At 50.3% G+C, this 22,816-nt stretch overlaps 1 protein-coding gene and 1 long non-coding RNA gene across 2 annotated transcripts in view; both read left to right on the top strand.

Moving 5' to 3' along the window:
- The window catches only part of LOC135308305 (uncharacterized), a 624,983-nt gene that overhangs the window by 32,380 nt on the left and 569,787 nt on the right, over positions 1-22,816 (top strand). The window lies entirely within an intron of this gene.
- The window catches only part of LOC135307523 (uncharacterized), a 73,953-nt gene continuing 51,394 nt past the window's right edge, over positions 258-22,816 (top strand). Inside the window, exon 1 of the long non-coding RNA XR_010368263.1 lies at positions 258-627. This is a non-coding gene — a long non-coding RNA (uncharacterized LOC135307523). The remainder of the gene's footprint in view (positions 628-22,816) is intronic.

The following is a 22,816-nucleotide window of genomic DNA, read 5'->3' as shown; positions in this document are numbered from 1 at the left end:
CAAGATACAACAGATAAGATATCCCTGGAACCATCCAAACAGATGAGGCAAGAGCTGAAGGAACTCCTGCAGACAAGACAAGGTGGGTGCATTTCCCTCATGCTTCCCCTGGGACTCAGCAGCCGGGAGCTTTGGCTGCACATCTGGACACGCCGTGCCCGGCACAGCAGGAAGGAATCCATGGCAGCCTTGCTGCCCTGCTGCTGCTTTCACGCCCTGCAGGGCTGTTTCCCAGCCTGGCCTGGCTGCAGCTTCTGCCCAGGCTCTGTATGAAGTTATTTGGCATCAGCTGACAGGCATCCCAAACTGTAACACACCCTGAGATCCCCCACAATATCCAGCCCTGCAGATTAGGAATAGGGTGTCTGTTTGGAGGTAGAAGTGCTCTCATCATGCCACTGTAATCTGGCCATTTTCCTGCTCCATAAATTTCACAAATATTACCTCTGATGCCACCACCCAATTGGGAACAGCTCCATCTGATGCAGCTGTCTCCCTTCCTTTGTCAAGAGATGGACATAGTGCTTCAGTGGAAGGTGGCATTTCTTGAAGGAAGCACTCCATCTTTGATGCCAGCCCCTGCTGCCGGAAAGAAGGCAAAGCCAGACACGGGCACAGGCACAGCAGGTAATTGCTGTGCCGGGCTCAGCCCTGGCCGGGGCTGTGTGGCAGCAGCTCTTCCCCCAGGGCCTGCCCTTGCCCGGCCCGGCAGCAGCCAAAGCTGGAGGCACCTCGGTTTCCAGGCCTCTGGAGCTGGTTCAGAGCCCCGGGGAAACGGGACTGGTGCAGCAACGTCCCTGGCGCTGCAGCTGCTGCGGAGCTGGCCCTGAGTGCCCAGAGGCCCAAGGCACAGGAGCAGCCCCGAGCGGGAGCCCTGCCGCCAGCCCAGGGCCAGAGCCAGCCCTGGCTCTCGACTGGGCAGGGGCTGCGCTGGGTCCTGACAGGGCCTGAGCCTGTCCCCTGGGGCTGGAGGAGCTGTCACGGGGCAGGGAGGGCCAGGGCTGGCAGTGGCTGCTCAGGGATGGCTTTGGCCCGTGTCCCTGGCAGCAGCCACTGCCCAAGCAGCTGCGCTGCCCCCGGGCTCTCCTCCCGGCCTGCTGGGCTTTGTTGGCTGGCACAGCCTGTGCCAAGGGCCGGCAAGGTGCCTGCAGGCCCCAGCTCTGGGGGAAACAGAGAACGTCCTGCCCGTATCCAGCGTGCTGCCAGCTCAGCAGTGCAGCACAGCACGAGCTCACACTCCCCATCGCTCCCACAGATGCAGCCAGCACCACAAGACCTGTTCCCAATGCCCAGGGTGGCCTCGGAAGGGGTTTCTGTCAGGGAGCAAGCTGCTGGCCAAGGTTAATTGCAGGCCTGCTTCTTTCGGAGATTATCATTATTTTATGCTGTGTCTGAATTTGGAGTTACTGGATGAGAAAATGGTGTTTTCGACACCTTTCCCAGGAATAGGTTCTTATGAAAACCTAATGCAGAGAGGAAACATTCCCAGAGAGCCTGGGGTCGAGTTGTTGCCAGTCCATGATTGTCCAAATAACTCTGCTGAGGGTTCTGCTGCTGCTGATTTCATTCGTTGGCCTCTCAATTGCTGGGCTGGCTCCCACTGAGGCTGCCTGGCCAAGAGCAGCCCCAGGGGCACAGGGCAGAGGCAGAGGGAGGTGGGGAGGAGAAAGAGCAGGGCCGAGGTTGCCCTTGAAAGGCAGAGGTGCTCTGGGGCCCGCTCCTGGCCAGGGACCCTGCCCAGAGCTGTGCCCTGCTGGCCGGGGCCTTGAGGGGCAGCTGTCCAGCTGGGCCCAGCTGTGCCAGCAGCTCCAGCCATGCTGGGGAGCCTTGCCAGCTCTGGGCCCTGCTGTGCACGAGGGTCCCTGTGTGCCACTGGCAGCTGGGGCCTCAGCCACCTCCTCTCTTCACAGGAGCACCTCTGGACAGGAGTTGGAAGACGGTGGCTGCACCTCACACCCAGACAGCGTGAGCTGCTCCTCCCACAGTAATAACGGCCTGGACAGCCCTCTCAACTGTTCTGTGAAGGGAACCCAAGAACAGCCATCTACAAGGAAACCTCCTACTACCCTGTAGATCCCACTGCCGCCTGCTCTCCCCATGGGTCTCCCCAAGATGCCTTCATCCCTTTTTTGATCTCCCTGCATCCCATCCCAGCCAATTCTCAAGTTCTTCTGGAGACCCCAGGCCCAGCCGAGCACCCTCCAGCCCATCCTGAGACCAACACATCCCTGCCTCTGCCCCTGAGCTCCCTGGCCTTGCCCTCTAAAAAACACTGGAGTTAAGCCCTGCTGCCCCACCAGGGTAGGCGATGGCCCCTTCTTCTGTTGCACTACAGAGATGGAGCTGTCACCCCAGTGTCTGGGTGGTAGCAGCAGCAAAGCCCACCTGGCACCAGCACTGGCTGAGCTCTGTGCCCAGGGGCAGCTGGGGATGGCCACGGTGTGGGCAGGCAGGAGCCAGGCAGGGGCTGCTGTGACCAGCGGCAGTGTCTCGATGGGCTGGGGGAGCCCAGGGGGCAGGCAGCAGTGTGGGGCTCCTGAGAACAAGCGACCCTATTTTGTCTTTGTTTTTCATTTTTAGAAATTTGTCTTTAAAAAAATATTTTAAATATTTTTTTTACTGTAGAGAGACATCCCTAAATATTTATTCCCGTGTAGTGCAGTAGTTAAGGACTTTACAAAGTAGTTTTAGAATCCCGAAAAGGCAACCCTATTTTTTCTGGACTTCTAATTTTTAGAAATATTTAGAAATATTTCTTGCTGAGACAATTCAGCACATAGTTCGTCCCTTTTTCTAGAATACATTTCTGTGTTGGAAAGTAGTTTTGCAGAAAATAATTTACCAATATACAATAAAATATAAAGTGGCATTTCAGTGGTACTCTTTACTCTGTGAAGAACTAAGACACGCTAAGACAGCCAGCCTGCTGCAGAGGCAAAGATCTTTTCCCACGGGAACTTTATATCTAGTCACAACCAAGTCACATAAAACCTTTTCCCAGATATTTCCTGGGATTCTTGACCAGCTCACCTCTTAGTTTTCAGAGGCAAACTTTGAGCACAGTGGGAATCTCTTCAAGTCACCATCTTTGCTTCTGCAAGAACTGCCTAAGTTCGAGAGCAGGGGCTTCTCTCAGCTTCCTGCTGCGCTGCCCCCGGGCTCTCCTCCCGGCCTGCTGGGCTTTGTTGGCTGGCACAGCCTGTGCCAAGGGCCGGCAAGGTGCCTGCAGGCCCCAGCTCTGGGGGAAACAGAGAACGTCCTGCCCGTATCCACCGTGCTGCCAGCTCAGCAGTGCAGCACAGCACGGGCTCACGCTCCCCATCGCTCCCACAGATGCAGCCGGCACCACAACACGTCTTCCCGATTCCCAGAAGGGAATTGGTTTCTGCCAGGGAACACACTGCTGGCTAGAGTTAATGACAAGCCTGGCTTTTCTATTGCATGCAGGGGATTGGGGGACCCCTGTAAGGATGGCAGTTGGCCGGGGTCCCTCATGAGGCACATGAGCTGGAGGGGGGGTTTTGTAGGTGTTGGGTTTTGCAGGAAGGCATGCAGGGCTTTGCGTCCTTTGTAGAGTGGTGCATGGGGCTGGGGTTCCTCGTGAGGTTCTCAGGGGATTTGAGATCTCTTCTGTGGCATACAGGGGACTGGAGACATCCGTAAGGCTGGCAGGGGCTTGAGTTCCTCGTGATTAACATGGCGGTTTAGTGCTTGCCGTCAAGGCCTGGAGACGAGCTGAGTCCTTCCTAAGGTGGGCAGGAGGCTGGGCTCATTTGTGAGGCACACGAGGCTGCCCTGGGGTCTCTGCATTGGTGAACACTGATTCTCTGCGAGGCACAGAGGGATATTTTGGGGTCTCTGCTGAGGGGTGCAGGGATCCCTCAGGAGGCATAAAGGAGTCTTGATGGTCTCTACTAAGGTGTGCAGGGATCCCTCATGAGATGTGCAGCGGGGTTTTTCAGTCTCCTCAGCGCAGCAAAGGGCCACTCTGGGTGGAGGCTGTGCAAAGTGGGCAGAAAGCTTCCTGCCAAGCCTTGCGGCCGGCGGGCGGGCGGAGCCCATCCTTGGGGGTCGGGCGGGGCCTCTGGAGCCGCCGCGCCCTTCTCGGGCAGGTCCCGGCCCCGGCGGGGAAGGGCCGCGGCCCCGGGCTCCGGCGGTGCTGCCGAGCAGCAGCGGAGGCACAAGGGCCCCGCTCCGGCCTGGCCCTGTGCTGCAGCCGAGCACAGGGACAGCCACGGCCGCTCCCTGCGCCACAGGCAGCACCGGGGCTGCAGCTGAGGCCGTGCCTGCTCCCACTGAGGAAGGAGCTCCTTGCAATGCCCACTTCCCTAAAGCACGTGGGCAAGCCAGCACAGCATGGAAACGCTTCTGAACTGTGCTCCCATGGACACTGGGATTGAGAGATGGATTGACTGGAAGTCCTGGTCCGTCACTGTGTGGAGATCACGCTGCATGCTGGAGGCAACTTCTCGATGCCCCTTTGCTGAGAGAACAATCACGGATTAGCAGTTGTGGCCAAGAGCAGCCCCAGGGGCTCGGGGCAGAGGCAGAGGGAGGTGGGGAGGAGAAAGAGCAGGGCCGAGGTTGCCCTTGAAAGGCAGAGGCGCTCTGGGGCCCGCTCCTGGCCAGGGACCCTGCCCAGAGCCGTGCCCTGCTGGCCGGGGCCTTGAGGGGCAGCTGTCCAGCTGGGCCCAGCTGTGCCAGCAGCTCCAGCCGTGCTGGGGAGCCTTGCCAGCTCTGGGCCCTGCTGTGCACGAGGGTCCCTGTGTGCCACTGGCAGCTGGGGCCTCAGCCACCTCCTCTCTCCACAGGAGCGTCTCTGCAGCTTCACAAGACCGGCCAAAGAGTTCCATCAGGGAGACATGTACCTGCACCTGCGCCTCTCATCAGCCATCCCTAAGCCATGTCCAACATCCCTGCCACAGCTGCATTATCAGCTTGTTGCTAGGGACATAGTGCCACCACCCTGAACAGGAGCCTCTGTCCCCAAAGTGCTGGCCCTGGTGTCTTTTGCAGTGAGCAAGGGAGTGAGGGAAGCCATGACAAACATTAGCAATGTCCGTTGCTTTTACTGTGGCCAACTTGGACATTTCCAGAAAGACTGTCCTCACCTTCCTGTTGGGCAATTTATTAACTATGTTCCACCTCCTAGGCCTCTTCCTTTCCAACAGCCCTATCGGCCCACATACAACTTTCAGCAGCAATATTATCAGCCGACCCAGGGAAATGCTTAGCAGAGCATGGGGCCACGCCGCGTGACAACAGCAAATTACCGGCCTTGCCTGCAAAGCCCACCTCAGCTGCCAGCCATCCAGGAGTCCCCCGCCCCAACAGGCTCCTCGCAGAGGACCGCAGTCATGAGGACGGACTCCGGTTGTTCCGCAGAACCGGAACTTTCCCCAAAGCCTCCGACCAATGTTAGTAAGTTCTGTCCATCTGCTTTTCCCCGACGAAGATCTAGTTTGAGTTCCAGCTGGGTACCTTGAGCCCCCTTTCCACCCTCAACCAACTACAGTCCTGCTGTTTGGGGACAGTGAACACACTCCAGATCAGGTAAGTATATTACCAGAAGTTGTGACTGTAAATCCAGGCAATGAAATTACTGTGTCAGTTGTTTGTTACAATCCACCATTTACATTGTTGAAATTTGTACCTTTTGCACAAATGTTAATTTTAACCGGCCAGGATTCAGAGGTTGAACCTGATTCAAATTTTGATGCGTTTGCATGTCACTAGATTTGTAAAGACAAACCCCTGATTGATTCTTGTATTTCCAAAAATGGGAAATCCATTGAACTTCGTCTCATGGCTGACACAGGAGTGGACGTTACTATCCTCCCCAGGGCAAAGTGGCCCCGCGACTGGGCACTGGTGTCCCCTTGTGGCACAATCTCCGGTGTTGGTGGAGCTGTCAATCCCATGCAAAGTCCTCATCTTGTAAGCGTAGAGGGGCCTGAGGGGCAAGTCTCCACCATCTGACCATTTGTCGTGTCATCCAATATCTCTCTATTAGGCAGGGATGTTTTATCCCAGTGGGGTGCCCACCTTGATATCCCTGACCCCAAGTGGGATTTTTAGCATGGGCCACTGCAGAGCAAACTTCCCCACCATTGAATTGGAAAACCGATGTTCCGATGTGGGTGGATCAGTGGCCCAGCCCATCAGACAAATTAAATGCGCTCATCGAATCAGTCAAGGAGCAAGAACAACTCGGGCAATTAGTTACATCAACTAGCCCGTGGAATACCTCAGATTTTGTCATCCGAAAGCTTGGCAAAAGCAGTTGGCATCTGCTCCAAGACCTTCAAAAAATTAATGAGGTTATTGAAGATATGGCCCCCTTCAGCCTGGCCTCCCCTCCCCTTCTATGCTTCCCCACGATTGGCAGCTTGCTGTCCTTGCTATCAAGGACTGCTTCTTTAACATCCCACTTTACCCAGGAGATGCCCTCAGATTTGCATTTTCAGTACCATCTCTGAACAGAAGTGAGACTTTTAAAAGGTATCAATGGGTATCAATCCTCAAGAATTGAAAAACTGCCCCGTGTTATGCCAAATGTAGGTTGCTCAGGTTTTATCACCTGTCAGGAATCAGTTTCCTGAAGCTATCATAGTCCATTACATGGATGACATACTTATTTGTGCTGCCACCAAAAGTTACCTTAGTGCCACTCTCGAAAAGACTGTTTCTACTATTGAGAAAGCAGGTTTTGTAATTGCTCAGGACAAAATACAAATGTCAGCACTGTGGACATACCTTGGGTATCTCATCACTGGGAGAACTGTAACACCACAGATTTTTTCTATAAATGAACAGCCACAGGCTCTAGAGCACATTCAACGCATTTGTGGGATCATCACTTGGGTCTGGCCTTTGCTCGGCTTGACAAGGCAAGAGCTGGCTCCACTGTTCTCCTTGCTGAAGAAAGACACCGACCCCACAGCCCCACAGACCCTGACACCAGAGGCAGAGGAAACATTGCAGAAAGTAGCAGAGGCAATGAGGACACGACAGGCTGAACAGGTCAGAAAAAACCTTCCGATTGAATTTGTCATCCTGGGAAAGTGCCCACACTTTCATGGGCTCCTATTTCAGTGGGACACAACACAGAAAGACCCACTCATCATACTCGAGTGGTTGTTTCTCCCACATCAGCCTGCGAAAACAGTGTATACACCATCAGAGTTGCTAGCAAAATTAATTGCCAAAAGTCACCATCGCCTCTGAAGCCCCGTAGGCTGTGATCCCTCATGCATTTACCTGCCTTTGAAGTTAGGTCAATTGGACGCCTTATTAAAAACAAATGAAAACATCCAAATTGCTTTAGATAGCTATCTCGGGAAAGTCTCAATTCACTACCCAAAGCACAAATTATTCAAAGATTCGTTCCATGTAGTTCCAAAAACTTTCCAAAGTCATCTTCCTATTAAAGGCGCTGTCACAGTGTTCACTGATGGGTCTGGCAGGTCCCACAGATCGGTATTTACCTGGAAAGACCTGAACACTCAAAAGTGGGAATCTGATGTTCAGACCATGGAAGGTTCCCCCCAGACTGCGGAGCTTTTTGCAGTTGTGAGGGCCTTCAGGATATTCCAGCAACCATTTAACTTAGTGACTGATTCATCTTATGTTGCCGGGATAGTTGATGGAGCAGAGCATGCTCTGCTCAAAGACGTGCAAAACAAACAGCTGTTTTCCTTGCTTTCAGAATTCATCTGGCTCATCTCTCATGGAGAGCAACCCTATCATATTCTACATGTAAGATCCCACACCGACATGCCTGGCTTCCTTACTGAGGGGAACCAGAGGGCAGATGCATTGGCAATGACAGTCACCACCACAATTACTTCACCAACTTTACCTGACATTTTTAAACAAGCACAATTGAGCCTCATGTTTTACCACCAAAACGCGCCAGCCCTGGCACGTCAGTTGAAATTGTCACAAGAACAAGCCTGTGCCATTGTAGCCACATGTCCAAATTGCCAATCCCGTGCCCTTCCAACAGTATTAACAGGTATCAATCCTAGGGGACTGAATGCATTTGACCTGTGGCAGTCAGACATTACTCATTACCCACTTTTTGGGAAATTAAAATATATTCACGTATGTATACATACATTTTCTGGTGCAATCTTTGCATCTCTGCATGTAGGAGAGAAAGCCAAAGATGTCACCAAGCACTTTAACATGGCCTTTGCTACCCTAGGAGTTCCAAAAAAGATTAAGACAGATAATGAACCAAGTTACACCTCCAAAGCATTTCAAAATTTTCTCTCAGCTTGGGGAAATCACCATCACACCGGCATTCCTCGCAACCCTCAGGGACAATCAATAGAAGAAGGCACACACAAAGAAATTAACAACCTGTTAGGTTTACAAAAAGATTCTGCCCTTTTAATGACACCTCAAGAAAGACTCTGCAAAGCACTATATGTGCTCACTTTTCTTAACTGCCATTCAAAAGAGCCAAATCCTCCAATCCTTTGGCATTTGCATAACAACATATTTGCCCATCTCAAAGAACACCCACCTGTGCTCATCAGAGACCCTGAGTCCCACCAAATTAAAGGTCCTTTTCCACTAATAACCTGGGGCCAAGGGTACGTGTGTGTTTCAACAGAAACAGGGCCGAACTGGATTCCAGGCCACTTTGTCAAACCCTACCTGAATGCAAATCAGCCTGCTGACCCACCCAGGAAAAGCCAAGCTGCATCTGATCAGCCAGACACCGCAGCAGATGCAGTCACTTGGAAGCGTCGGAACAAGAAGACCAGAATTCCCAACATTGTAGCACGAACTCTCATCACAAAAAAATATTTTCCACTGTCATACCTTGCTGCAGAACCCCTCCTTTCCTCCCCAACTATCCCTATCCCTTTTCCCACATACCTTGCCCCCAACCCATCCCACAAGTCCCCACGCCTCTCTTTCCTGCTTGTGTCCTACGATTATTAGAAAAGGGGGAGGGTGAGGAGAGTGACTGAAAGAGTGTACAGAAATTTAATGTCATATGTTTCTCTTGCTATTTGCTACAGCAAAATCACCCTGGAAGGCCACCCTGGAAAGAATGAAATTCAAACAAGTGCTTTTCACTGCAATTACCATTCTGCTCCATCCGTGAATAGCAGAAGGGTGGATGGTGCAACAACTGACAGAAAATGTATGGCAGAATCTGGCGAAAACTCTGAAACAAGATAAGATCTGCTTGTCAATGGGCAGCGTGGACAATCCTCTGTCTACGTGCCTGGTGGGAATGCCTCTGTCGCAAAAAGATTATCCATATGCGGGGAAGAAACCAAATCCGGTTGACACCTGGGACACCTGGACAAAGATTTTACCACATGCCACACAAGAGCCCCAGGAGTTAGATCTCTTGGGCTCTGCTCCAGCTACATACTGTGTTAGGTTTTTCTATCTACAAAACACACCCATTTGGCATGACTCTGCAGTCTCAGGCACAGTAACTCAGAAAGATGTAACACCTAATAGCAGAAAGTATAATTCAGCCACATGGTGCAAGTATACCTCTAGCACACCATCTGAGTCCAGTGATGTTCCCAGAGTGTCACCGAGAGGCGTGTTTCTTATCTGCGGTGACAGAGTGTGGGCAGGGATCCCATCAAAGATCAAAGGAGGTCCCTCCAGCCTCGAACAGCTGACTGTCCTCACCCCAAACACATCACAAATTATAAATTGGCAGAATCAAGAAGGATTGGCATCAAAAAGAGATCTTACAGTCAATTCGACCCAAATTGCGATGACAAAATTTACGATTGGAGCGAATCCAAAAGAGTCTCTGCATCCATTTTTCTACCTTGGTACGCAGCTGCAAAGGCTCTCGGTGAAATTTCCCACCTGGGGTGTTGGCTCAGCCGTCAGGCCAAAGCTGCCTCCGCAGCCCTGTCAGATCTGCTCACGGAAGAAGAAACCACCAGGCAAGCCACCCTACAAAATACAGCTGACATTGATTTTCTCCTTCTTGCGCACGGTCACAGCTGTCAGGACTTTGCTGGTCTGTGCTGTTTTAATTTAACATCTAAAAGCACCTCCATACATGCCAGCATTCAGCAAATTCGAAACCAAGTGCAAGACCTCATGACGGAGACCAGAGACATCAATGTAGTAGGTAAAGCACTCACACAGTGGGGAATCCCCAGGTGGCTTGTATCAATTCTCAAAAATTTGGTGTGGATTTAAGTTGTCATTTTCATGATAATGGTTGCCCTGAGTTGTTTGAAAAGAGTAATAGAAAAGTCACTTGGAAAAATTTATTTAATAAAGAAAGAAGGGGGAGATGTGGGGGTCATGGGTGAGAAAGCTATCTCAGGAATGCCCTGGGAAAGCACCATTGTCTAAGTCAGGGAAAATTCATTCCTTTCCCATGGTTCGAATGCTGTACTCCCTTTCCCATCCCACTCATCCTGTACCCTTTGTATCTTTCATTAGTTACTCCTGTGAAAATTTTCCCCTCCCATCCCCCTCCATGTAGCTGTGCACAAAATCTGTAACTTTCCCCAGAGATCTCGCACTCGCCCTGGTATCCCTCTGCTGGTGTTACCATCCCTGCTGTCCCTTCGACTCACTGTGTGTCCCTCAGCCTACCCTCCATGTTTTCCTATCCTTTTTGGACCCTGCAATAAATCAGTTGAAATTATCCAGGACTCAAGCTGCCCTCCTTCTATCTAGTGAAGAGGAACATCTAGCCGGGGTCGAGCGGGTGAAAATCCTGACCCCGGCAACGTTGTTCTTATCAATTTCTATGACATCACACACACAGTCCTTAAACACACACAGCCATCACCTATATACACTAGTACCGTTTCTTGGTTGGTATCTGGGTGGATCTCAAAGTGGCAAATGCCTTGGTCATTGTCAAGGCATATGTCTTGAGCACTAATCACATTACTGTCACAGACGAATCCCTGTTGTTCTTGAGCAATGCAAGGTTCCAAGTTTACGGTTTGCCATCTCCCCTGGATTTTCCAAGCCCATACCCTGTATTCTGAGGGGTATAATGCTGGCTGCTTGTGACTGAGCCATAAGGCAGCAATGGCGTGAATAGCGTGAACTGTGCCATTATGCAGAGTGAGCACGAAGGCTGGAGCTGTATTAGTGGGGGGATTATATGTAAAATTACCATGGTCCACCAAGACTGGAAATCTTTCTCAATGTCTGTAGCACTGCCCCAGACCACCTTTAGCACTTCAGTGGGAAAGACTCCTTCACTTCCTTCTCTTATGATTAAAGCAGCTGTTGACTGTACCCATAATTGTGTTTGCATATAGCTGAGGGCTGAAGATATGTTATCCTGTGCCCCCTTTAATGTGTCTGCTAGCAAGCTATGGTCTTGATCTTCAATTTCTCTCCATTTCGGCAGCACCCTCGAGACTTGCCATTGACTATTTCCCAATGCCAAAAGAGATGACTGTAAAGGCTGTTTTAATTTTATTGGATGGCTAGCTGCTACAGCTAATTTGTTCATTAATATTTCTGAGTCAATCCTATTCAAAACCCCTAGCCCAGTCCCTAACATCTTGGTTAAATCCCTTTGCATTCTGTCTCTGAAGTGCGCTTGTTTTTGTAGCCATCTTGTCCATCCCTCGAAGGATGACCTTATGAAGGGGGAACAAGGTGGCTGAACTGTCGAGATAGTAGTTTGCATTAACAGTTCGAAATGTCATAATCCTGGATTAAATAACTGTTGTTGTTGACCCGTATTCCTTATTATGTGTGGGCCAATTTCATAAACTCTAGGTTCAAGCTTAAATGGCGTATTTTGGGTTTGTGCTTGAGTGCTGGGGTGGGTTGTAACAGGCTTAGCTATAGCATTTATTTTAAATTTGAAAGACAGCCCAATAGTGTTGCAGGCCCAGAGGCAAACCATGTCGACAGTTTGTCTTAATGTGAAGTTGTGCCAACAGTCCAATTCATTTGGACGATTGCAAATCTTCCAGTGCTTATTTACACTGATTTGGGTTGCTTTACTATAGGTAGTCCCAATAATCATTCTACACTCTATCTTAATTACCTCCCCCATGGTCCCTTGAAGTCACCACAACCTCTGTTTCTGCCACTGCAGCGTTTTTTATATTTGCTTTTTGCACATGACCACAGTTGTTAGGTTTAAACCTTTTAAATGGGAAGGTTTTCCCATGGATCCGGTCTATTGAGTAAGGGCTTGGGACCAAGGCCATTGAGCATTGTTCTGGCTAGGAGTACTTTCTAATTTTTTGATTACAGCAATGATTGTAAACAACACTTCAGCACAAATCCCCACCCACCATGATGCATTCATTTTGTGCGGGTAAGTTTCAGTTTCAGTTTACCATCACCCAGTGTTATTCTCCAAGGGGCTTCTGGAGCTTTCTTAACACGGCTGTGGTGGATCCAAGCACTTTGTTCCTTAGTCTTGATTGCAGTGAAGGTAGTAAGGAGCACTTGGTATGGTCCCTTCCATTGTGGTTGCAGGGCCTTCTCTGTAAGAGACTTAACATATACATTGTCTCCAGCCTGCACATCATGTACTGGTGCATCGAGCCCTGTACCCCGAGTACCGGGGGTACCTCCAGGCGGTCATGCTCCACTGGCTCCCCTTGGTTTCCACTGAGGAAGGAGGCTGGATTGACAATATTAGTCACCACAATGTCCACAGCATCTTGCTCCACCATAATAGCTTGGTATCTCAGAAATCGTTGTGGGAAAAGCCAATGTCCGCCTTTCACCTCCAGCACTGCAGACACCGTGTGAGACACTGGCACAGTCATTTTGTGGCCCAGGGTGAATTGACTTACCTCTTGGATATTCAGTACAACTCCTGCAGCAGCTCTGAGGCATCCAGGCCACCCTTTAGCTGCTGCATCCAATTGCTTAGAGAAGTAAGCAACTGGTCTCCGGAATGGGCCGAGGTCCTGTGCTAATATTCCCAAGGCCATTCCTTGCTTCTCATTGGAGAACAAGAGGAAAGGCTTACTCACGTCTGGCAATCCCAGAGCTGGAGCTGACATGAGGGCTTTCTTCAGCTGGTGGAAGGCCTGCGTAGCTTCCTCTGTCCATTGTATTTCCCTGCTTTCAGTTGCAATAAGCTCATATAAGGGCTTAACAAACAGTCCATAGTAACAGATCCGTAACCTGCACCAACTCATCATCCCCAGGACAGTTCCTAGTTCTTTTGCAGTCTGAGGTTTTGGGGTCTGGCATATTGCCTCCTTCCGGCTTTGGCCCAGGGTACATTGTCCAGTACTGACTTTGTATCCCAGATAAGTTAATTTCTGTTTTACTGCTTGAGCCTTTTTCTTTGATACCCGGTACCCTTGGAGTCCCAGAAAGTTCAAGAGGCTTACCGTCCAGGCCACGCATGCTTCACTTGTCCGTGTGGCTATGAGGATGTCATCTTCATAGCAGCTTCGCTTCCTCTGGAGGGGCTTCCCAGGCCTCTAATTCCTTTGCAAGTTGTTCTCCAAACAAAGTGGGTGAGTTTTTAAATCCCTGTGGGGGTACTGTCCATGTAAGTTGAGTTCTTTGCCCACTTTTAGGACTTTCCCATTCAAATGCAAAAATTTTCTGGCTGGCTAGGTGGATAGGAAGGCAGAAGAAGGCATCTTTTAAACCTGAAACGGTAAACCAAGTTAGTTCAGGTGTTAAGCAATTTAATATCGTGTAGGGATTGGCCACCACACGATACAAATCCTCAGTTATCTTGTTCATGGCTTGCAGATCGTGTACTAACCTGTATGACTCATCAGGTTTGCTGGCTGGTAGGATAGGGGCATTAAAATCAGATTGACATTCTTTTAATAATCCTAGATGCAAAAACTTCTCAATTACTGGGCTAATTCCTTCCTTATCTTCCTTCCTCAGGGCATACTGTTTATCTCTGACAGGTTGCATTCCCTCTTTTAGTCTGATCTGTATAGGGGGAGCGTTTTTTGCTCTCCCTGATACATCAGAAGCCCATACCCCAGGGAACACCTGATTCATTACGTCTTCATCGATTTCAGTTTCCCTTGTGACTTGACTAGTGGTTAATATCAAACTCAATATTTCTACATACTTTTGATCATTTCCCTCCAGAGTAATTTCCCCATTTTTGAATGCAATAGTTGGCGGTTATTGTCCCAGCAAATCTCTGTCCAGAAGTTGCTCAGGGGAGTTGGGCATATATAGAAATTTGTGGATCCCCCACTGCTTTCCCAGTTTGTATTTTAGTGGCCTAAAGAAAAATGCCTTTTCAGTTTGGCCAGTCGCTCCCGTAACTGTAGCATAATCATCCCCTACAGGCATCAAGGCTGTATTTAGAACTGAGTATCTTGCCCCAGGAAGGTACTCGCTTCTAAAGGTTGACTAGGAATTTCCCTTCTTTTTCCATTTCCCCCAGCTTTAGTTTGACAACCAGAGAGCCTGCTGGGGTAGTCTCCTCCAGTCCCCTTTAATCCTCTTGCACATGGGCAACCACCCCTCCTCTCCTTTGATTCCCTTGACCATTCTCTTTCTGCTCTGGACAGTCCTTCTTCCAATGGCTCTGTTTCTTACAGTTTGCACATTGATTTCTGCCGGATCGAGGAGGGCCTTGCCTGGGTGCTCCCTGCTTGCTTTCACGTCTTTCTTTCTGTTCCTCCTGCACTATTGCTATTAAGTTTTTCATCCCTTGTTTATCCCCTTCTTCTCTGTTGCTAAAGACTCTCCAAGCCTCCACCAATAAAGTGGCGAAATTCTGAATATCTTCTCCTAAGACTTTTTGGAGTTTGTGCCAAATATCCCCCTTGGACTGTCCCAAAAATAGATTAATTAGTTGTTGTATCCCTCTCGGGTTTCCTGCACTCAGGATGACCCCCCCCGAGAGTTCTTTTTTCCCAGCCCGACGGTGGAAGAAAGAGTCGCAATTCTTCAGCTCTGGTTCACAAGGTTGTTTATTGTCTCTTATCTAAACCATTCTTTTTCAGACCCGCAGAGGTCTGATCTGCAGGTCTGTCATGGGCACGCTGCCAGCCCCTGGGCTGGTGTCTACATTTTATACGAGGAATTACATGTACTTCATTGATCATTATTTTCCAATACCAATCACCTCTGATAGACTGTCTACTTCTAGTCTAAACCAATCCAAATGTGCCACCATCACCAAGAAGATGGAGGCTAGGAAGAAGAAGGAAGAAAAATAGGACAACGCCCAAATCCCTCCATCTTGCCTCCTAGACCCCCTCTAGTAAAATCCCTGAAATTCCACTTTTCACCTTAGGATTAATTCATTATCAATCTACTTAAACTTCTGTGACTTGTGATTCTTCATACAAGGTTGGTAATTTGCTCCATGGGTTAAGATTAAAATCCCAAGTGTCTCTGGCTTCCTGCTAGGGCTCCCCAGCCCTCTGCCAAGGGCACGTGTCATCCAGGGCACCCAGAGGGGTGTCCTGGGTTCCAGCATATCCCCACATCAGATGCAGGGTCCAGTGGTGCATAGCGTCACATTGTGTTTCTCAGGTGGTCTAGGAACTCTCTGGGGGATTCTGAGGGTGCCTGTTTAATAGCATATAAAGCTGACCAATTTATAGTTTCAGGTGTTGCTCTTTCCACTCCCAATAGAAGCCAATCCTGATAATTTTTTAGCCTCTGTCTTTGTACTGGTTGGTTCAGGTTCCAGCCTGGGTCCTGAAGTGGAAAATGTTCCTTTAGGTCCACTAGTTGTTGTCTAAAGTGATCTGCTCCCTGGTTCCTGGCTGTCTTTAAAACCATCTAGCTTTCTGTTTCAGTGAATGTGTTTAATAACAATTGAATAGCACCCCAGTCTGGATTGTGCTGCTTCATAATGTTTCCTAGACATTTAGCAATGTTTATTGGGTCATTTTGGTAATTTCCTGCAACCCTTTCCCATGCTTCCAAACCAAGGGTGGAGAAGGGCACCTTAACTAATATCTTTTCTCTGCCTGGTTTTACTGTCACCTGCAAAGGGGCCTGCAGTATTTGTCCTCTGGTTCGGGATGCTATTGGACTACCTGGAGGAGTTGGAGCTGGTGTCTTCTCCAAAGGAGGAGGAGTAGGAGTAGGAGTAGGAGTAGGAGTAGGAGTAGTAGTGGAAGAGGTCGACTTGCTGGTGTAGGTGGTGTAGATGGAGCCCCTCCCAAGTCTCTACCCCTTCCCCTCTGCCCTCCCAAATGAGGGCTAAATAGGTCAGCTAGATCTTGTTCTTGTTCCTCTAGTGCTGTGCGATAAACTTTATCTGTCCTGCTGCATCTCTGTCTTATGCTACAGGCCGAGCAGCCCCATTTCAGTTCTCCCATTTTGCTTCTGTTTTCTCTTTCAAGAGCCAAAACGAGGGGGTCAGAGGGGGCTCTGATGCCACAGTCCCTTTGCCAATCAGGGTTATTTTGGAGGGAGAAAAACATATCACAATAAGAAACCTCCTTCCATTTCCTTCCCTCTATGGAAACAACATTAGCTGTAACAGGGTATTCTATTCCAATGTACCTGTAGGAGGCCACCTTGCCCCATCCTCCAGGTGATATAATTGCCACCAATGGGAGCAATATATAATTAGGCTTTTTTAAAATTTTGCCTGCCCCCTTTGCCTGCTATTTCTCTCCAATGTGCTAAGACACACCCTAATGGGCTGGCTTTAGGTACTTCCTAACTCTGCCTTGTTCCCATGATGTCTTTTTAGAGCAAGCTTTAGTTTACTCATTTCCAAATGTCCAGATGTGAGTCTCAAATCAAAACTCCTTTTTTCCCCTTCTTCTGAGTTATTTTTAAAAAGTAATAATTAATCAAATAATCAATGTACAGAAATATTTATAACCAATTTAACAATCAATAATACTTCAAATAATTAAATGTTATTAACATTAAATACAAATTAATTTAATAATTAATATATAACAATCCACCATTAACTTTTACTTGTTTCTTGTTTGCTCAGTCCCACACAAAGTTACAAACTCCTAAGGGTACAATCCAAACCACTGGGGAGAAAAGAAAAGAAAAAAAATCCCTTAATCCTTCCTTTTGATACAGCTGTGCCACTCCTTTATCCTTTCCCAATCCTCTTCAAAGATGTCTTGCCATGTCTCAGGGTCTAGGTGACTTTTTCCACAGATTAAATTCACTATTTCACACCTTGCATGTACCTCTTGGTTATAGTATCTTGGCAGTTCAGGGGTGCATGCATGGCATGCAGGTCTCTGTCTATATGAAACACAATACCACCTCCTCTGACACTTTCTGCACTGAAGGAGAACCCAAGCTGTGTGCCAGTCTGGCTCCCAGTGAAAAGCTGTCAGTCTGCACACAAAACAGGGAATCACCCCTTCAAGCCCCCAGGTCAAGGCGTTTCTAAGCACTCTTTCAGCTGCGGGGTGTTCCCAGTCAAAGGCTCGATAGCAACGTGTTGAACTGCGGTATATCCCTCCCAAGAACACGCTGTCTCTCCCTCCGTCCTCCCATTCTATGACTCCCCAGCCCCTGACGGATGAAGAGACTGACTGGGTTCAAGCTGAAACCACCTGTGTAGAGCATGTCTCGGAGGCCGGGCTCTCCCAGCCCAGGCTTGAAGTTAGGCAGCCACCATGGACAAATCACCTCTCGCTTGCGTTATGAATAAATTGTTATCTATTTTTTTTCAGATTGCAGAGTTAAAACAAGTTGGACATGTTGCTGTTAAGTTAGCTTCATTGTTAAGAGTTCTTCTTCAATTACCTGTTAATGGTTGGTGATTAACCATTGTCCCCCTGAGGCTTGCCAGGGAGGGACGCCGGGACCCTATGAGTACCAGGAGAATGGGAGTGGCATCAGAGCGAGTATGCAGATGGCAAATGCATTGCACCAAATTTTGCAGTTTTCCAGGAAAACCCCTAAAAACAATGAGCCAACATAGAACTATGGGTACGTAGGTGATGTCTAGGGATGGGAGCATAGTCCAGTGCCTGCTTGGATCCTTTTTGCTTCTCACCCTAACCGGAAAGAATGGTGACTAGAGAGAGGAACCAAGGTGATGGACCAAAAAGGTGGAATCTCCTAATCTCTCGTGAGGATGGAATCCCCAGCTCTGCCTGCAGACCAGCAGACAAAGCTGCATCACCCTCCTCCTCTGTGCCACTCCTGGGAGCAACGGCGGCGTGGGCATGATCCATCGATTGCTCTCAACCTGAGCTGATCCTTTTAAATAACGGCGTTAAAGAGGAGAAAGATCTCCTGCCCATTTATTTCAGCTTGTAGAAAAAAAAAAAAAAAACCAAAAAACCAAAAAAAGCAGCAAAACCCCTAATGCAAAGGCTCTCCTAGTAACAGCTGTCAAGACTGAAGGGCAGTGTTACCACACAGCAAACACTTAACTCTTAGCCCAGGCGGGCTTGCTGGCTGCCTTCAGGTGGTTCCTGCCCCTTACCAACCAGCGGCGCTTGCTTGCAAATGCCGACTTGTACCGTGCTCCTGCTAGCTGTGCTATCAGCTAGCGGTGTTCAAAGCAACCCTACAAACCGCGGCTGATGCCCCGAGTGCCTGCCAGCCGTGCTGTTGGCCCGCTGCCCCGAGAGCAATTTGGCAAGCCCCGGCTCATGGCCCTGCACCGCGCTGGCCCCGCTCGTTGGAGCCGCCCTGCACCACGCATGTGCTGCTGGCCAGGGGCTGCCTGTGCTGGGCATGCGCTGCTTGCTCTCCCAGGCGCTGCCGGCTGGCCGCCGCTGCCCTGGCTTTGCGCCGCCTCTGCCTGCCGCGCCGACCTGCGCCACGCTCATGGCGACCCGGCGCCCTTGAAATGTTCTTTGAAAAACCACAGTTACCAGAGAAACTAAACCAAGACCTCACTCCCCGCAGCGTGTTTCACCGTTCACTCACACACACAAGCATGCCCGTCCAGACGTGATAACCATACACAATCACAGTTCAAACCAACGCTCCGCCAGCTGCTCTGTCAGCTGGGGACCCCCCGCCACCGGCCTCTCCCCGGCAGACGATTGCTTGCAAACTGCTTGTGCAAAACTGCACACAAAGACGTCTCTTGTGCGACTTATCAGTAGCCAACCCTAAAAAAAGGAAAGGAATACATACCACTTCTGTCCATCAGCTTGGAGACAGAGGAGCTCCTTAGTCTAGGTTTCCTGAATTCCCTGGTCTTCTCCTGGTCTTATGAGTAAAAAAGTTACCTGTAGCTATGATATTTTATTAAAAATCCTTTTCTAGGATTTTTCCCCTCCTGAGGAGCTGAGGGCCTCAGGAAAGAAATGTAAACAATAACGATCTGCTGCTGTGGAATGCAACAGGTGCATCTTCCATTGCTCCATGTGGATTGTTTTCACTTGATGACCAATCACAGCCAACTGTGTTGAGCCTGTGAGCAGTCACAAGATTTTTGTTATGCATTCCATTCTGTTCTTCTTCTTTGTAGCCTTCTGGTCATTTTTTCCTCTCGGTTCTTTTAGTATAGTTTTAACATAGTATTTTAATAGAATATATAATAAATCAGCCTTCTGAAATGGAGTCAAGCCTCGTGTCTCCACACCTGGGGTGTTCTCCCCAACAAATTATCCATTTTTTTTTAAGGCTGCAAAGTTAAACAGGTTGGGCCAGTTGTTGTGAGTTGAAATGTTGACTATTTGTTGTTGATAGCTTCATGTAGCAATCACCTCTTGTTAATAGTTTTTCTTCAATTACCTGTTAATGGTTAGAAATCAAGAGCAATTGTCCCCCTGCTGCTTCCCCAGAGCCTGCAGGTAGCAGGGTGGGGGGGTGACATCAGAGCTAGTATGCAGATGAGAATGCATTTCACCAAAGTTTGCAATTTTCCAGGAAAAAAACTCCTAAAAACAACAAGCCAACATGGAATTATGAAACCTAAGTAATGTCTAAAGGTGAGGAACTTAATCCTTAGTATCTGCTAAAATCCTTTTCACTTTTCACCCTAACCTGAAAGGATGTCAGCTAGAAAGAGGATCTGGAATGTTAGACCAAAAAAGCAGAATTCCCACTACTCCCTTGAGGATGGAAGCCCCAGCTCTGCCTGCATACCAGCGGGCACAGCTGCATCATCCTCTTCCTCCGTGCCACTCCTGGGAGCAGCGGGGGTGCGGGTGACCTGTCGTTTCCCACAACCCGAGCTGAATTTTTTTAATAAAGGCATTAAAAAGGAGAAAGATCTCCTGCCCTGTTTATGACACTGGTATTGTCCTTCATAGCAAGAAGCTTCAGAAATTTGCATTTGCCTATGCCCTTTGTACCATGGCAGAGGTTTCTTAAGTAAAAGGTTACAATTCAACACATAATTCTACAATTTAATATTTAAATGCTTAGTCCATATATTGCTAACTTAATTGAACCCGCCCAAAAACCTCCATTTCAACAGCAGCCCCGGCCTGGCTTCTGCCTGCCCACACCGTGGGCATCCACGGCTCCTCCTGGGCATGGAGCTCAGTCAGTGCTGGTGCTGGGTGGGCTTTGCTGCTGCTGCCACCTGGACACTGGGGTGACCGCTTGTCCTAGGTTGCAGTGTAAAGATGTATTCTAATGCCATCCTCAAGAGCTGCTGAAACCAGGAGGGGCATTGTTTCTTCCTTATCTCCTGTTAATGGGCCCATCAATGTCTTGCCACATGACTCAGAGATAACTCCCTCCCAGAGCCATTTCTGTTTAGTGGCTAATCAAGGACCCACAGCATGAGGCAGAATGATATCAGCCCACTGTGAGATGCTCTGCCCTTGGGGGAGGAGCTAAGCATCCCCAGCTGGATATAATCTGGGTTTTGGGACACAACAAGCAGGCTTTCCACTGGATTCCCAGAGGAACCGCCGCCCTTACCCACTGCTTTTCCAGAGGATGAGAGCTACCAGATGGTTTCTACAGGATCACCACTTCCACAAGTCCATTTCATCTGGACTGCTACCACCACCCTAACTAGTAGGGTGTCAGGCGGCTGTATTCTGACCCTGTCAGTGGTTTTTCTTTTGTATCATTGCATGTGTTTTGATTTTTTTCCCTTTTTCTAATAAATTGTATTTCTGACTTGGAGTCTCTCACTGGTTTTGCTTTCCAACCAGAACAAAGATCCTTCTCTTTATTTAAACAGAAGAATAGGCCATTGCCTACCCTGCAAGCGGGGGGGGTGGGGTGGGGTGGGGTGTCACCTTCAGTGATTCCTAGAGGGCAAGGCCGGGGGGCTCAGGGGCAGAGGGAGGGATGTGTTGGTCTCAGGAAGGGCTGGAGGGTGCTGGGCTGCTCCTGGGGTCCCTAGAGGTACTCGAGTTGGCTGGGATGGGACAGACAAAGATAAAAAAAGGGATGAAGGCAGCTTGGGGAGGCCCATGGGGAGAGCAGGTGGCAGTGGGATCTACGGGGTAGAAGGAGGTTCCCTCGTAGACTGTTGTTCTGGGGTCCTCTTCACAGAAGACTTGAGAGGGCTGTCCAGGCCGTTCCTGCTGCTGGAGGAGCTGCTCACGCTGTCTGGTGTGAGGTGCAGCCACCGTCTTCCAACTCCTGTCCTGAGGTGCTCCTGTGCAGAGAGGAGGTGGCTGAGGCCCCAGCTGCCAGTGGCACACAGGGACCCTCGTGCACAGCAGGGCCCAGAGCTGGTAAGGCTCCCCAGCACGGCTGGAGCTGCTGGCACAGCTGGGCCCAGCTGGACAGCTGCCCCTCAAGGCCCCGGCCAGCAGGGCACGGCTCTGGGCAGGGTCCCTGGCCAGGAGCGGGCCCCAGAGCGCCTCTGCCTTTCAAGGGCAACCTCGGCCCTGCTCTTTCTCCTCCCCACCTCCCTCTGCCTCTGCCCCGTGCCCCTGGGGCTGCTCTTGGCCAGGCAGCCTCAGTGGGAGCCAGCACTGGCTGCAGCCCCAGCGGGGCCCCCAGGACAAGGCCCAGCAATTGAGAGGCCAATGGAAGCACTGGGCAGCAGCAGAACCCTCAGCAGAGTTATTTGGACAATCATGGGCTGGCCACAACTCCACTGCAGCCTCAATGGGAATGTTCCCTGTCCATGCTGGACTTTGAAAAGAAGCTGTTGGAGGGGGCGGGCAATAAAACACTCACTGTTTTCTGTTCCAGGAATACCAGATTCCAAAGCAGCAGAATAGGAAGACAAGCTCCAAATAAAGCATGCCTGCCAGAAACCCTAGCCAGCAGTCGGTTCCCTGACAGAAGCCCCTTCCGAGGCCATCCTGGGCATCGGGAACAGGTCTTGTGGTGCCGGCTGCATCTGTGGGAGCAATGGGGAGCGTGAGCCCGTGCTGTGCTGCACTGCTGAGCTGGCAGCACGGTGGATACGGGCAGGACGTTCTCTGTTTCCCCCAGAGCTGGGGCCTGCAGGCACCTTGCCGGCCCTTGGCACAGGCTGTGCCAGCCAACAAAGCCCAGCAGGCCGGGAGGAGAGCCCGGGGGCAGCGCAGCTGCTTGGGCAGTGGCTGCTGCCAGGGACACGGGCCAAAGCCATGCCTGAGCAGCCACTGCCACCCCTGGCCCTCCCTGCCCCGTCACAGCTCCCCCAGCCCCAGGGGACAGGCTCAGGCCCTGTCAGGAGCCAGCGCAGCCCCTGCCCAGTCGGGAGCCAGGGCTGGCTCTGGCCCTGGGCTGGCGGCAGGGCTCCCGCTCAGGGCTGCTCCTGTGCCTTGGGCCTCTGGGCACTCAGGGCCAGCTCCGCAGCAGCTGCAGCGCCAGGGACGTTGCTGCACCCGTCCCGTTTCCCCGGGGCTCTGAACCAGCTCCAGAGGCCTGGAAGCCGAGGCGCCTCCACCTTTGGCTGCTGCCGGGCCGGGCAAGGGCAGGCCCTGGGGGAAGAGCTGCTGCCACACAGCCCCGGCCAGGGCTGAGCCCGGCACAGCAATTACCTGCTGTGCCTGTGCCCATGTCT

This window comes from Passer domesticus, chromosome 9 (genome assembly GCF_036417665.1).
Source record: "Passer domesticus isolate bPasDom1 chromosome 9, bPasDom1.hap1, whole genome shotgun sequence".
In the NCBI taxonomy this organism is placed as follows: Eukaryota; Metazoa; Chordata; class Aves; order Passeriformes; family Passeridae; genus Passer; species Passer domesticus.
This window is presented reverse-complemented; position numbering and strand designations above follow the sequence as displayed.